General features: G+C 50.0%; 1 protein-coding gene across 2 annotated transcripts in view; it reads right to left on the bottom strand.

Annotated features, from left to right (window-relative positions):
- Positions 1-15869, bottom strand: part of nck1b (NCK adaptor protein 1b) — a 215461-nt gene that overhangs the window by 141648 nt on the left and 57944 nt on the right. Inside the window, exon 1 of one of the 2 annotated variants that reach the window (XM_060922532.1) lies at positions 14502-14519. The exons of the other annotated variant lie outside the window; for it this stretch is intronic. The gene's annotated coding sequence lies outside the window, so the exon portion shown is untranslated. Of the gene's footprint in view, positions 1-14501; positions 14520-15869 lie in introns of those variants that run through there. 2 annotated transcript variants of the gene reach the window in all.

The raw sequence follows: 15869 nt of genomic DNA, 5'->3' as shown, positions 1-15869 counted from the left end.
GGCCGAAGCTCAAAGGAGAGCAGAAAGCGCGGAGAGTAGCCTCGTGGGCCTGAGAGCCACACAAGATGAACTAAAGCGCGAAATAGAATACCTCAGAGAAGAAGTGACGCAAGCACGTCGCTCAGATGAGGGATCGGCCAAACCCTCCCAAGAACAGAGTTCCGCTCTGGAGGAGGAAGAACCTGAGCTTAGAACGGTAGATCAGACACCGCACTCAAGCTCAACTCGCGTGAAAGTCGCGCGATCGCCACCTCGTGGCACTGGGAGTTTTTACTTTACTCCCCACTACACCCCCTCGCGCTTCAATATCGCTGCAGCCTCTAGCCCGCAGAAAACGCCGCGCTACGTACCCTCAGACTCCTCTGACGGAGAGGCCGCCTACAAGCCGAAACGCAGACATAGGCGATATGAGAGCAGCTCAAATAGCGAAGACAGCGAGGACCCCTACGGGTCAAAATCAAAACGCCTCGTCGCAGAACGCAAAACTAGGATCCGCCAAATCGACGTCCTTGCGAAAGACATAGAGCGTTTTGAGCCGGAAAATCATAGACACCGAAGCGTTAATGATTATTTCCGGGAAATCGAGCGTAGCCTCCTGGACCTGCCAGAGGCTACGTCGCATGAAAAGGCCAGACTAGTCTGGAAAACTTTAGGTAGTGGCGTACGAGCATTCGTTGAGACCTTACCGCAGTCAGTCCTCGACAACTACAAGAAGATACGCAAGTACTTGAAAGAGGAATACTCGTTGTACGAGGACGAGACTGCTGCGACGATGGGTGCCATTCTGATCAGACAGAAACGAAGCGAACACCCTCGCGAGTACTACCGTCGGCTCCGTGCAGCGTACTTTCAGGGCAGAAGCGAGCCCGGGCTAGAGGAAGATCGCAACTTCAAGTCCCTCTTCCTCCATAACCTTCACCCGTGCATCCGTAACCAAGTAACACTCGCGTGTCGCCAGCGCCCCCATACTATGAGAGAAATGCGTCGCACCGCACAACTAACGTGGGAGACGTTCGTCCGACCCACAGACCGCCACGAGGACGATCCCAGAGTCCTCAGCCTATATGAGCAGGAAGATCAGTCCTTAGGCCTAGAAGGGGGTGAAGCCCCAAACCGCGGGCCCCCTTGGGCGAACCCAAACCCCGGCCACCAGACGTCGAGTCAACCCAAAGGTAACTGGAAAGTTCGACAAGCTGGAGCCAAGGGGGAACAGGGCCCCAACGCCAAAGGGCAAGGTAACCGCAAACCTGGCAGTCACGGCCCTAAATCTCAGAATAGCAGACAGTCAAGGCCCCATCGCAACTCCTCTCGAAGGGAGCGGAGCCCTAAGCTAGCTACCGCTAAACAAGCCAACCAAGAGCCACTTGGGATGGCAGAACTGAGGGCTGAATTAGCACGGATTAAACAAGCCAACCAAGAGCCGCTTGGGATGGCAGAATTGAGGACCGAATTAGCACGAGTTAAACAACTGCTGAGCAATAAGAACAGGAAGGGTAAGCCGAGCAAGGACAGGGACGAACCGTCAGCATGACTAGGCCGGGACCCATCCCCACCACCACCGCGTGTCTACCTCGTGGGGTGGGGAAAGGACCCCTGCCCAATAGGCAGCGATGAGTTGAAACCACCCCCTCCGTTAGTGAAGCCTGACCCGCAGGATGCACCCCTGACGCAGTTTCTTGGAGATTTGGTTAGGAAAGGCAACGCCAAGCGTATCTATACCCCAGTTGTGGTAGAAGGCAACGTTTCCCTCCAAGCTCTCTTAGATACCGGGTCAAAAATCACCCTGATGTGTTCCAAAGTCTTCGCAGAGGTTTCTGATGCGCGGCGCGCGCAAGGTAGACCCATCAGAACCGAACGTTGTGACGTCAACTTGGTTAGCTTCACCCAGAATCAAGCCCCAGTAACAACCATTGCATGGTTAGAACTCACCTTCCAGGGCATGTCCATCACTCACCCCACTTACATCTGCTCTGTTGGGGTAGAACCGTTCCTCATTGGCCAAGACCTACTAGATAGGCTAGCGCCCCTCATTGACTGTCGTCGTGGGCAACTGTGGGCCCAGGTCGCGTCCCCACAGACCCCAGATCCTCGTCGTCACGATCGAGCCTGTTGCGATGAAGTTAGCGTGGAGGCTACTCCACCGATAGCTGAGTCAGGGCAGGTCCCCGAGAACCTCGAGACCACTCCGCTCCACCCTGAGCCGAGTCAAGACGCACCAAACTCAACCGACACTCCTCTCAACCGCAACACGCTTGATGGCCACCCGTCTTTCCTTTGCTTTCTTGGCGAATCTGCCCCAACCAGGTACTACCCCTGGATATCTGGCAACATTGCTGTCAACGGCGTCACGGCACCTGGCGTCAGGTTAGCGCTTTGGTCAGAGAAGTCAGCCATCAGCCAAACGTGGTTCGACATAGTGCGTCAGAGCACTCCTTCCCCTGTCTTTGTGCAGAAGAGCCACCGGCTACTGTCAGCCGAACAACCCCAGAGCCCCATCAAAGCCACAGGCGTCTGCGCCGTGTCGCTCGCCATCGGTCAGAGAGAATTCCTTCATTTCTTGAGTGTCGTCCCCGGACTTCCTGACCCACTGGTCATTGGGGCAGACATCTTGGTCAGACTGGGAGCCCAACTGGACCTAGTCAACCGGGTCATCTGGACCCAAGCCGACGCTGCTAAGCACCCGTTCCAAGCTGACCCGGAACAAATGCGGTCAGGACAAACGATTCCCCAAGCCTGCCATGTCACTAGCGAATTTGACATTGTCATTCCCGCTAGGACTGCTGGTTCCCCTCTTAAGCTGGTCATCATGAAAGACCAACAGTTTCGTAGCCCCCAGGCGTTCTTCCAGCCTCTCAGATTCTTCATGGAGCTCGATTTAGCCGTGTGTGGGACTCCGCTGCTTGAAGTGAGTCATCGTTCCGCTTACCTCCTGGTTCAAAACTCCACGCGGGACGCCATCACGATCCCCGCCCGTCGGCCTTTAGGCCTTCTGATAGACCAGGCATTCCATGACTTTGAACTCACCATTCCAGTCATTGGTGAGCTGCCAACGCCGGACACTCATTCCGATCCAGTGGAACCTCCCTGGATCACTCTTCCTTTCCACATGATCCGCATCGAACCTCACATCATGCTTTGCGACGAGCGCATAGTCATGACCAAAACTGACACCCCGAAACACATGCTGGTGTACGCTCTTGCCACGCAATCGAGCAACGACACCCCTGCAACTGAGGTCGTCGATTCAGCTCTAGGTGAACCGTACCCAGGCTTCGAACGAGAAGTTCAACAACAGCTGGTGAAAGCTGACAGCCTGACCACGGACACCCAGAGACGACAGCTCCGTGAACTGTTCTACGACTTCAAGGCGATCTGGGCGCGAGATTCTAATGACTGCGGAGTCACGGACATCCACACCGTCCGAATCCCAACAGATCCGAACGCTCCACCGACGTTCGTGCGGCAATACAAAATCCCGTTAGCCGCATACGACTCAATACAAGAAACACTGGACACTCTGCTGGAAAAGCAGATCATTCGTGAGTGTAACTCGACTTACAACTCCCCCTTATGGCCAGTGCTGAAACCGAACGGCAAGTGGCGTCTCACCATTGACTATAGGCAGCTGAACAAGCAAGTGCCCTTGTCAAGATGGCCCATGATCCATCTGGATCAAGAACTTGCCAAGGTGAAGGGTGCAAAGTTCTTCTCCACCGCCGACGTGGCGAGTGGATTCTGGACCATGCGCGTGGATCCAGCTGACCAGCACAAGCTGGCCTTTTCCTTTGGGAACCGCCAGCTAACTTTCAACCGATGTCCGTTCGGCTACGCGAACTCCCCCGCTGAATTCAACATCTTCTTGCATAAGGCAATGAGCGATGCCGCAGCTCGTGGCAACTTGATCTATGTCGATGACATCCTCATTAGGTCACAGACTTTTGATGCACACCTCGAAGAGATACGCCATGTTCTGTCCCAGCTGTCCAGAGCAGGAGCGAAGCTCTCTGTCACCAAAGGGCAGTGGTGTCGCACCAAAGTTGAATACGTTGGACTGTGCGTCGGGCCAGATGGCATTGAACCCCAGTCAGGGAGGGTGCGGGCTATCCAAGATATCAAAGCCCCATCCAACGTATCCGAACTCAGGAGCTTCTTAGGGGTCTGCAACTACTCCCGACAGTTCATCGAGGACTACGCGGAGATAGCACGACCGCTCACCGAGCTCCTCCGGAAGGATAAACCCTTCCAGTGGAGTGAGCCTCAAGAACTCGCGTTCAAGAGCATGAAGCAGAAGCTCTGCTCTGCTCCCTGCCTCACGTATCCCGACAAAAACAAACCGTTCTTCTTGGAGGCTAGTTTCTCCACCCACTGCCTGAGCGCTGCACTGTCACAGCAGCATGACAAAGATCGCCGTGTCGTAGCATACGCCAGTCGGCCCCTCAGTGCTGTGGAGTTGAAATTTTCAGACTGCGAAAAAGCCCTGCTGGCCACGGTCTGGGCCGTTGAACACTTTCGCAGTTACATTGGTGGCCAGAAGGCGGTGATAGAGACCAATCATCAACCGGTCTCGTTCTTGAACAGCCAGAGGCTGAGAGAGGGAAGAGTTTCGAACAGTCGCATCGCAGCTTGGATGATGGCACTACAGGGCTACGACGTCGAGGTGAAGTACGCCCAGAACCACAAGATGGCGCTTGGCCGAGGCCTGGCGGAATGCCAGCATTGCGACTGCGAGAATAGTCCGGATCAAACCGAACTAACAACCGTACCTGCTCTCCCCTCCGACCACCACTACTATGACGAGAACGTCTGCAAAGACCTCCCCACCGCTTACATAGATGGATGCTCATTCCATCATGAACGCAAAGTCCAAGCCGGTGTCGGTATCGTATGGGCGAACGGCCCTATACAAGGGAAATACCAACATCGACTCGGGGCTAAGACTAGCCAATATGCGGAGGTAGCAGCCGTGCTCATCGTCCTGCAACAAGCTGCCCGTGAGAACATCAAGCGGTTAGTCCTCTGCTCTGATTCAAATTATGCCAGGCATAGCTTCGTCTCACACTTTCCCTCGTGGAAGGTGCGGGACATGAAAAACGCAAGGGGCAAGGAAGTGAAACACTCCGAACTCTTCCTAGCATGCGATCGACTCGTAACCGAACAGGGAATGTGCGTCTATTGGAAGAAGGTGAAGGGACATTCTCAAGTCCCAGGACCTGACAAAGTCGGTAACGATGAGGCAGATGGCCTCGCCAAAGCGGGAGCCGTAGACGGCCCCCTTTGGGAATTCCAGCCGCCATGGCTTCCCGAGACGCCACGCCATAACGTAACCGCGATTACTCGCCGACAGGCTAGAGCAGGTCAAACTGACGCAGTACCCCAAGCAGGAACCGTGCAACTCGGCCGACTGCCCCAGGACGCCGACCTGGTGTCTATGCAGGAAAGGGATCCCGTGATCCACCAAATCCGTAAGTTCCTTGCGGACCCCGTGGCGTCCCCAATTTCCCCACAAGAGTTGCAACAGTCCCGAGACTTAAACCACCTTCACAATCTCAAAAACTGCTTAAAACTCGAGAAAGGACTCCTGGTGTACACACCACGCAACCAGGGACCTCCCCGGTGGGTCGTGCCCACAGATCATAGGGGGGTCATGTTGCAGTACGCTCACGACAGCCCGTGCGGGGGCCATAGGAACGCTCAGGCGACCTACCAGACACTCCAACAGATTGTCTATTGGCCCTTCATGATTCAGGACGTTACCGAGTATGTTAAAGGGTGCTTGATTTGCTGCCAATTCCGACCAGCCCAACCGTTGAACCGCGCCCCACTGCAAAGCAAAGGCATCTCATTCCCCTGGTCTAATCTCCAGATAGACTGGGTCGGACCGGTGCCGAAATCAGCTCGAGGTAATAAGTATCTCCTGACCGTCACTTGCGCGTTCACGAAGTGGGTGGAATGCTTGCCCGCCCCAAACGAAACCGCAGAGACTACCGCTCTCCTTCTTATGAACCATGTGTTCAGCCGTTGGGGCTTGCCCCTATCCATTGATTCCGACCGAGGTACTCATTTCACCGCAGAGGTCATGAGAGTGTTGTGGGAGATGCTCGGAGTCGAGGCAAAATTCCACATCGCGTATCATCCTCAGTCTTCCGGTCAGGTCGAACGCGCCAACCAAACCATCGTGAGCATGCTTCGCAAGTATGTGAGTCACCATGGCAAAGATTGGGACATCAAACTCCCTCTGGTGCTGATGGCCATTCGGTCCACTCCTCACCGCACCACCGGAGTCACCCCGTTCGAAATGATGACTGGCCGTGAAATGGTTCTTCCCTTACACCTCCTCTACCGACCAGAGGACCTAAGCGTTGCCACCGCGTACACTGCACACCAGTACGTCACCGACTTGCAACGCCACTTGCAGGCCACATTTGCGTGGGCCCAGGAACACCTCGAAAAGAGTGCGAAAGGACAGAAAGCTTACTACGACAGAAAGGCGACACACCGTGAGTACGAAGTAGGCGACAGAGTCCTATACTTCAATTTCACCAAACCGGTAGGAGTAGCCAGAAAATTCTTACCCCGTTGGTCCGGCCCTTTCGAAATCGTCGGTAAACTGTCCCCCGTCGCCTACCGCATCAAAACTTCGAAGCCCAGCCAGGCGCCTTCGTATAGATGGGTCCATAGCAACCAAATAAAGCTTTTTGAGCAGTCCACACTCCATAGGGGGGTGGACAAACAATAAGTTATAGCCTGCCCAACTTAGTTGCATGCCTCTCAATCCATAAGCGTGCATCTATAAGTAACCACCCTCGTTATCACTCAAATCGGAATAACAAACTCCTGTATGTTGCAGAATGGCCCCTCTCTGGATCCTCGGTATCTTCCTAGTCCTGCAGACCACATTGGCCGGTAACATAGTGGAACCAGGCCCGCCGAGTGGCATCGTTCTCCAAGATGCCCCAGGACTGCTCCTCACCAATTGCCGCGTCCATACCCAGCGCGTGTACACCCGCCTCGATCCTTGGGACGTGTACCGTAAGCATTTTAGATCGCCCACACAAACAAACCTCGAAACCGGGCCTGACTCCGAGATTGGGTCCAACATCGAACACGCCAAGCGTACCACAGTTCACATGCTCGAACAGTTACAGAAGTTCATAGTCACTGAGGAGGAACTCAGCGGCAAAACACGCCCTAAACGGTTCCTCGGAGGACTACTTACTGCTGCATCCGCCATTGGCTCTCTGTTCTCAATGGGCCTCTCTGCCGTTAACACCGTTAGCCTAACCGCGGTCAAACGAGAAATGAACATTCTTAAGGAAGAAATGCCAGAAATCCAGGGTAGACTACTAACTCAACAGGAGGAGCTGCAGGGCCTAGGCAAAACCCTGCAGGGAACCATACTAACCGTTAACATGCATTCTACATTAATCAAGAACACCGTACATGCCGTAGACAGGCTAGCGACAATCATGAGAAGCGAGGTCAAGTACGTCCGAGTAATCCGAGACCTAATGCAGGACCTGATGAGAGAAGTAAGTAGCTCTCTCAGCACCCTGAGTGGAGGTAAAATCCCACCATATTTGATACCCCTCAGCATGGTTGACAGCATACTCCGATCTACTACCACGACTAACGTTTACTCATCACAGATTCATCTGGCTTATAGTCTTGGCAGTGCTATCCCCATTTTTGTGAACCCTCAAAACCTAGAAATAGGCTTCATCCTCAATCTCCCTGTTATTGAACGGCAAAACATATACAGAATCAAATCTGTCCTTAATGTAGGTTTCTGGAACAACGACGTACACGTACGTTTGCAGACACCTTCCACCATAGCCTATCACGATGACAACCCCTCTATCTACCTCGTCCCTAACTTAGACATGTGCACCTCTACCAAAGATATCCACTGGGTCTGCCCCAGCAATCCCTTTATCCGAGACACCACAGACCGTCTCTGTGGATTGATAAAAGTCCCCGATCAGAAGTGTGCAGGCAAATTGTCTATTAAAGATGAAGGAATAGGAACTAGAGTAGAAAGAGCTGGTAATCGGTGGCTAATCAACACTCCCCAAACTGAGATTCTGGTATCATATGATCAACATAACACTGCCACTAGAATGAAGATCCCTAACGAAACCTCTCTCCTAAGTGTCCCACTAGGAGCCACTGTTCACGTGGGTGACATCACCCTCCATCACCTTAGCGCGGACCAGTATGAGACCGAGATAGAAATGCCCGATGCCTTCCCAGGTCACGAACTTGAGATAAACTCCACCCTCCAAGCACAACTACTGCTGGAAGGGACCAAAACCGTGCAATTCGATCTTAAGCCCACTGGCATCGCTACCACTTTCTTGAATAACCGCGCAAACCCTTCGTCCGATCAAGGATCTTTAATAAGCCGAATTGCGCTGGGATTTCTAGCTAGCGGTTGGGTTATCACAGTCTTCATAGCCATCACTCTACACAGGTACATACTGACACTACACCGCAAACTGGACAAAACGATCTACGCACCTGAGAAATTAGATCGTGGCATTGTCCGATTCTCCATCAGGCCTAAGGCCTCCACTAACTTTCTTGAAGAGTAGGCTTGCTAACACGCTAACTAACCCCTCTTTTCCATTTTCCTTTATGGAGTTTTGATTATTTTTGTTTGCTGTGTGAAATATTGTATGTAGAAGGTAGTTAAGTAGCCATAGTGTAATTGTTTTCATGTCCAAGTGCCTATGCTTTCATGCCCAAGTGCCTATGCATCTTATGGACTGTATGAAATGAATTGAACTGTTGAACTGTGTCTGAAAGACTTTTCACAGAAAGGACCCTTGGAACTACCTCATTGTGGAACTACCTCATTGTGGAACTACCTCATTGTGGATTACTAGGGACCGTGGGTCGCAGACTAAACACCATGTGCCCATAGGGTATCACTCCTTTCAGCGCCTATGGCCAAGGGGGGAATGTTGGTAACTCGCCAGCATTCCCCTATAACGATCCCACAATTTCCTTGCGCGCTCCACCCGGATGTGACGTGAAGTGGAACTGCTTTAACTGTATCGAGAGCGCCTCGATTCGCTCTCTCATGTTCTGACTACTGGAGTGGTCGGACGGATTGTAGGCACGCTCGCCTACAGTGTTGAGACTAACCGCTATTGTCTGAGAACAGCCTGTTCAAATTAGTTTCGGCCGAACTTTTGAACGACCCGCTAAGTTTCAGCGATATAGTGGTTTTGATTCTAAACCTTTGCAAAGTTTAACTACAGTTAAGTAGTTTTCCACGCTAAGAGGCATTTGCGGACAGCTTCGCTCCTCTCAGCCTTTTCCTCGTCGACGCATCACCGGAGGTTTCTCCTGAAGCACCGTGGGCCAGCTAGGCCTTCATCTCCCTGCTTCGTTAGCCGCGGTTGGACGCAACGCGCCGCTAACCTCCTCTCCTCGGACTGCGACCCTCAGCGCGGACATCGGAGAAAGAACTTCCATCGCATTGAGTAGGCACTTGGGCAAATTTTTAATTTGTAGCTTATTCAGATGGTTGTTAGGGTCATGTTTAAGCTTTGAGCTATTTAGCATACCCGCTCAGACACGGAAGGTGTTTGTTTGTTTTTATTGTTTGTTTGTTTTTATTGTTTGTTTTGGTTCTGTTTTTTTTCTTTGAACTTGTTAGACAGGGTATCTTGCATGATATCTTTCCTTAACTCCATTGCTAGCTTCCCTATCTGATTAGCAGCGCAGCGACAAGTTTGTTATTTTAAGCTCCGAGGCTAGACCGCTACAAGGCCTAGTTCTCTCCATCCAACACATATACACACTCTCTCACACTCTTTCTCTCTCTCTCTCTCTCGCGTTGAGTTCTTTGCCTAGATAGTCTGTTGGAAATTGTTGTTAAGTGCAGTGTTTGGATCCAGCTGTAGCGTGGTCAGATTCTCCTTAGCAACTTATTGCTAGCTGGTAGGCTTGTGTTCTCGACTAGGCCTGCAGGCGCCATTTTTCCGACGCCATTTTGATACCTTCCTCATTGAGTTACCTGTGATACGACACCTAGGCACTGACCGCCATTTTGTTTAAGCATTGCCAGAGTGGCTAGCATTAGCATCTGCCCACAGATACACACACAAAGCACACATTAGCCACAGAGCTAATCCTTTGTTCTATTTAGCTAACATTCCTTTGTTTTAGCTAACATTCCTTTGTTTTAGCTAACGACAAGCTAGGTCACACACACACGCATCGGCTTGCCCTAGCCTCACACACACGCACACACAAGGGATTCTTTTCTTTTTTTTTTCCTTCTCTCTTTCTCTCTCTCTTTCCCTCAAATTTATAGTCCAGGTGTAATTGTTCCATTGTTTTGTCTTGTTATTACCTTTGCTGACATTGAATGTATTTTGAGTTTATTATTATTAGTGAGTAGTAGACAAATAAAAGCTAATAAAATTGAATTGCATTTTACTTGTTCCTGTTGTTTATTCACAAGGTCAACTATTTAGAACTCCTTTTTCCTTCAGAATTTAGCTTTTGTATACAACTGGGTTTCCCATCTAATACAGAGCTACCATTAATCTTGAGTGTAACCATTCACGGTGAGTATTAAGATTAATAATTTAAGATTTTATGAGACTGATCTTTATTTATAAATTGATTAATTTAATTATCAATTATCACATAATTTATAATTTAATTAATCCCAATTCAACCTACATCAGCGCAGAATTAGGGGGATTGGTGAGCCTCTTCCCATCTTTACTTCTGAGAGCCGCTGCCACTCCAAGATGCTCTTTTTATACCCAGTCATGTTAATGACCTATTGCCAATTGACCTAATGAGTTGCAATTTGGTCTTCCAGCTGTTCCTTTTTTGTACCTTTAACTTTTCCAGCCTCTTATTGCCCCTGTCCCAACTTTTTTGAGATGTGTTGCTGTCATGAAATTTCAAATGAGCCAATATTTGGCATGAAATTTCAAAATGTCTCACTTTCGACATTTGATATGTTGTCTATGTTCTATTGTGAATACAATATCAGTTTTTGAGATTTGTAAATTATTGCATTCCGTTTTTATTTACAATTTGCACTTTGTCCCAACTTTTTTGGAATCGGGGTTGTATTAAACACAGTTTAGGGTGAATGTATGCTCATTTTCCCCTTCATGATTAGCATATACACTTCTAGAATCTTGTTAGTTGTCCATCCAGCTCTGTATAGATGCTCTGCTGCACCGTTCTTTTACATTACAATCTGCTGTGCTGCGAAATCAGGACGAGGAAGTAGCCAAGAAAAGGCAAAGTGATTAGCAGACCTGAATCAGTGGGTCAAAGACAGGATCCCATGTGTACGATGCTCTGGGCATGTTGACGTCACTTCGACACACGCCACCTCCCTAAACCTCACTGTGGTCCAGGTACGCACATTCATGGCAATGGTATTCCCTGATGGCAGGATCTTTCAGCAGGATACTGCACCCTGCGCTCCTGCACACACTCTTCTGGAAAGATTTAAGGAACTTTAAGCCTCCAAATTCCTCAGGTCTCAATCCGGTCAAGAATCTGTGGGATGTACTGGAACAGTAAGTCTGATCCACAGTGGCTCCAACCTGCACCTTACAGGACTTAAAGGATCTCTGTTACCGCCTCGGTGACGGAGACCACAGCACACTTTCAGAGGTTTCGTAGAAGTCATGCCTCAGTGGGGTTGGGTGATACACAGAGGACCCTATTATGCAGGTGGTCATGTTTTGGCTCATTGGTGTACGTGTTGGAGGAGTGTGGTTTATCATCCTCTACCTCAAACCACACCCTCCTCGAGCTCACACATCACCAGGCTGCACCTTCACCCCAAGTGACAGGAGTACAGAAATGAGTAGTGAGAGCATGGTACGTCTCAGACTTTAACAAAAAAAAAAAGGCAAAGCACACACACACACACACAGTCAGTTGTGTGTGTGCGCACGTGCATGTTCATTTCTGTAATATTTTTGCTCATTTTCATTACTATCTGTATAAAAAAAAATTGTCATTACACTATAACAAAGATACGACAGGCAGATAGAGAAGGGGAGAGAGAGAGAGATGATAGGCAGATAGAGAAAGGGGAGAGGGAGAGAGACAGACAGATAGAGATAGAGAGACAAAGAGGAGAGAAAGGGGACAGGCAGATAGAGAAAGGGGAAAGAGAAAGAAGAGAGAGAGATGACAGGCAGAGGGAGAGAGAAAGAGATGATAGGCAGATAGAGAAAGGAGAGAGACAGAGAGAGAGAGACAGACAGAGAAAGGAGAGAGATATGACAGGCAGATAGAGAAAGGGGAGAGAGAGAGAGAGAGAGAGAGAGAGACAGAGAGAAAGGGGAGGGAGAGATAGATATGACAGGCAGATAGAGAAAGGGGGAGAGAGAGGGGGCAGGCAGATAAAGGGGAGAGAGAGAGAGAGAGAGATGACAGGCAGAGGGAGAAAGAGAGATGATAGGCAGATAGAGAAAGGAGAGAGAGGGGGGACAGGCAGAGGGAGAGAGACAGACAGACAGAAAGGAGAGAGATATGACAGGCAGATAGAGAAAGGGGAGAGAGAGAGAGAGAGAGAGAGACAGACAGAGAAAGGGGAGGGAGAGAGAGATATGACAGGCAGATAGAGAAAGGGGGAGAGAGAGGGGGGCAGGCAGATAAAGGGGAGAGAGATGACAGGCAGAGGGAGAAAGGGGGAGAGAGAGGGGGGGCAGGCAGATAAAGGGGAGAGAGAGAGAGAGAGAGAGAGAGAGAGAGAGAGATGACAGGCAGAGGGAGAAAGAGAGATGATAGGCAGATAGAGAAAGGAGAGAGAGGGGGGACAGGCAGAGGGAGAGAGACAGACAGACAGAAAGGAGAGAGATATGACAGGCAGACAGAGAAAGGAGGGAGAGAGAGAGAGATGACAGGCAGACAGAGAAAGGGGGAGGGGGGACAGGCAGATACAGAGAGAGAGAGAGAGAGAGAGAGAGAGATGACAGGCAGATAGAGAAAGGGGAGAGAGAGATGACAGGCAGACAGAGAAGGGGGGACAGGCAGAGAGAGAGAGAGAGAGAGAGAGATGACAGGCAGATGGAGAAAGGGGAGAGAGAGACAGACAGAGAAAGGGGAGAGAGAGACAGACAGAGAAAGGGGGGAGAGAGAGAGAGAGAGAGAGAGAGAGAGACAGACAGAGAAAGGGGAAGGAGAGAGAGATATGACAGGCAGATAGAGAAAGGGGGAGAGAGAGATGACAGGCAGAGGGAGAGAAAGACAGACAAAGAAAGGAGAGAGGGGGGACAGGCAGAGGGAGAGAGACAAACAGAAAGGAGAGAGATGACAGGCAGAAAGAGAAAGGAGAGAGAGATGACAGGCAGATAGAGAAAGGGGAGAGAGAGAGAGAGAGATGACAGGCAGATAGAGAAAGGGGAGAGAGGAGAGAGAGAGATGATAGACAGAGAAAGGAGAGAGACAGAGAGAGAGAGATGACAGGCAGATAGAGAAGAGACAGAGAGAGAGAGAGAGAGAGAGAGATGACAGGCAGACAGAGAAAGGGGGGAGGGGGGACAGGCAGATAGAGAGAGAGAGAGAGAGAGAGAGAGCGAGATGACAGGCAGATAGAGAAAGGGGAGAGAGAGATGACAGGCAGACAGAGAAGGGGGGAGGGAGGACAGGCAGAGAGAGAGAGAGAGAGAGAGAGAGAGAGAGAGAGATAACAGGCAGATGGAGAAAGGGGAGAGAGAGACAGACAGAGAGAGAGAGAGAGAGAGACAGACAGACAGACAGACAGAGAAAGGGGAAGGAGAGAGAGATATGACAGGCAGATAGAGAAAGGGGGAGAGAAAGACAGACAAAGAAAGGAGAGAGGGGGGACAGGCAGAGGGAGAGAGACAGACAAAGGAGAGAGATGACAGGCAGAAAGAGAAAGGAGAGAGAGAGATGACAGGCAGGTAGAGAAAGGGGAGAGAGAGGAGAGAGAGAGAGAGAGAGAGAGAGATGATAGAGAAAGGAGAGAGACAGAGAGAAAGAGATGACAGGCAGATAGAGGAGAGAGAGAGAGAGGGGAAAGGCAGATAGAGAAAAAGGAGGAGGGAGATAGATAGAGAGAGAGGGGGGGGAAGGCAGATAGAGAAAAAGGAGGAGAGAGAGAGAGAGAGAGAGAGAGAGAGAAAGCAAACAAATGCCACGTCACAGCAGTGTCCTAATCAGCTGCACAGAACAGGATGTGGAGTTCTGCTTACAACACGAGAGAGAGAAAGAAAAACAAAGGAGTACCAACAGCACAGGGTTCGAAAGGCACGGAGGCCTTCTGATAACCGGGACAGGCCGTACAAACCTGCTGCAGTCGGAGAAAACCAGGGGGTCCAGGAGTCTCTTCCCCCCTTTATTACAGTGCTGGAACTCTGAACCCACATGAACAGGTTCAAGAGTCCAAGCAGGAAGCCAACTCACACGGACCGTGGAAAGCTCGGGAACAGAAAGCTCCATCACACCAGAAAATATTATTTGAAAAACGTAAGGTCACGTACACAAAATAAATCCATACTGAAGGGGCCTGTGGTATTTTACAGTTAGAGGAGTCCTTTGCTCCAAACCGCTTCAGAACCCCTGCTGTACCGAACCGAACGGGAGCCTAATCCATCCTCAAAAACGCCCACCATGATCCTGCGCCGTCACGGCATCATCAAAACGCAGAAGTACACGCTCTACAGACAAACGACAAAAAAAAAAAAAAAAGTGTTAAAACGAGACATTAAAGATAAACTTCTCCAACAGAGCAGAAGAGAGCAAGCGAGCGACTCCGCGACGGTTTGAGATCAGCGGAATGACAAGATGACGAGGCTCGTGTTTAAACACTGAGGGACTTTAACCTCAGATGATGAGACTGGTTAAGATCTTTCCACTGATATGAATACGGAGATGACCGGCCGAGAAAATAATCGTAAATATAAGGACTTCTGGTCAAGATGGGCAATGTGGAGGATCTTAATTTGGTGAAAGATCTGCTTTTCAGAGGAATCGCCATTAAACAAAACACCACTGTAGATAACGTTTGTGATTTCACCACATACACCACACTGCGTTTCAGTTAGGGTTCATTTTGACAAGAATTTAACATTTCATTTTAGTTCCTTAGTGAAACTTGTAGTTGGCTTTTATTTAAAAAAAAAAAAAAAAAAAGACTAAAATGTGGTCAGTCAAACTCAAATTTAATTTTAGTCTAATTTTAGTCATAATTTTAGTCAAGGTATTTTTTTTTTTTTTGCTTTTTTTGGAGGGGCATGACCAGTGGCGTTGCTGCTATATGGAAGTTACGTGGAGCCAGTCACAACTCTGTTACTGTTCTGCTAGTTATCGAGTAAAGATGGCATTTTGTACAGTGACGACGACCCTGATTTTCATTTTAAATGTGTGACTTGATTCAGGGGCGGCATGGTGGTGCAAGAAGGTTCTGGGTTCGAGCCCAGCGGCCGGCGAGGGCCTTCCTGTGTGGAGTTTGCATGTTCTCCCCATGTCCACGTGGGTTTCCTCCGGGTGCTCCGGTTTCCCCCACAGTCCAAAGACATGCAGGTTAGGTTAACTGGTGGCTCTAAAATTGTCCGTAGGCATGAATGTGAGTGTGAATGGTTGTTTTTGTCTGTGTGTCAGCACCTGGCGACTTGTCCAGGGTGTACCCCGCCTTTCGCCCGTAGTCAGCTGGGATAGGCTCCAGCTCGCCTGCGACCCTGTAGAACAGGATAAGCAGCTACAGATAATGAATGGACGGATGGATGGACTTGATTCAGACCAATGCCATGTGTGTATGTCCCAACTCAGATCTATTATGGCCCTTTTCCACTACCCTTTTTCAGCTCACTTCAGCCTGACACGGCTCGCATTTCGACTACCTCCGAGCA

This window comes from Neoarius graeffei, chromosome 5, assembly GCF_027579695.1.
Source record: "Neoarius graeffei isolate fNeoGra1 chromosome 5, fNeoGra1.pri, whole genome shotgun sequence".
Lineage (NCBI taxonomy): Eukaryota > Metazoa > Chordata > Actinopteri > Siluriformes > Ariidae > Neoarius > Neoarius graeffei.
Note: the sequence above shows the minus strand (reverse complement) of the source record. Positions and strands in the feature narration are given on the sequence as shown.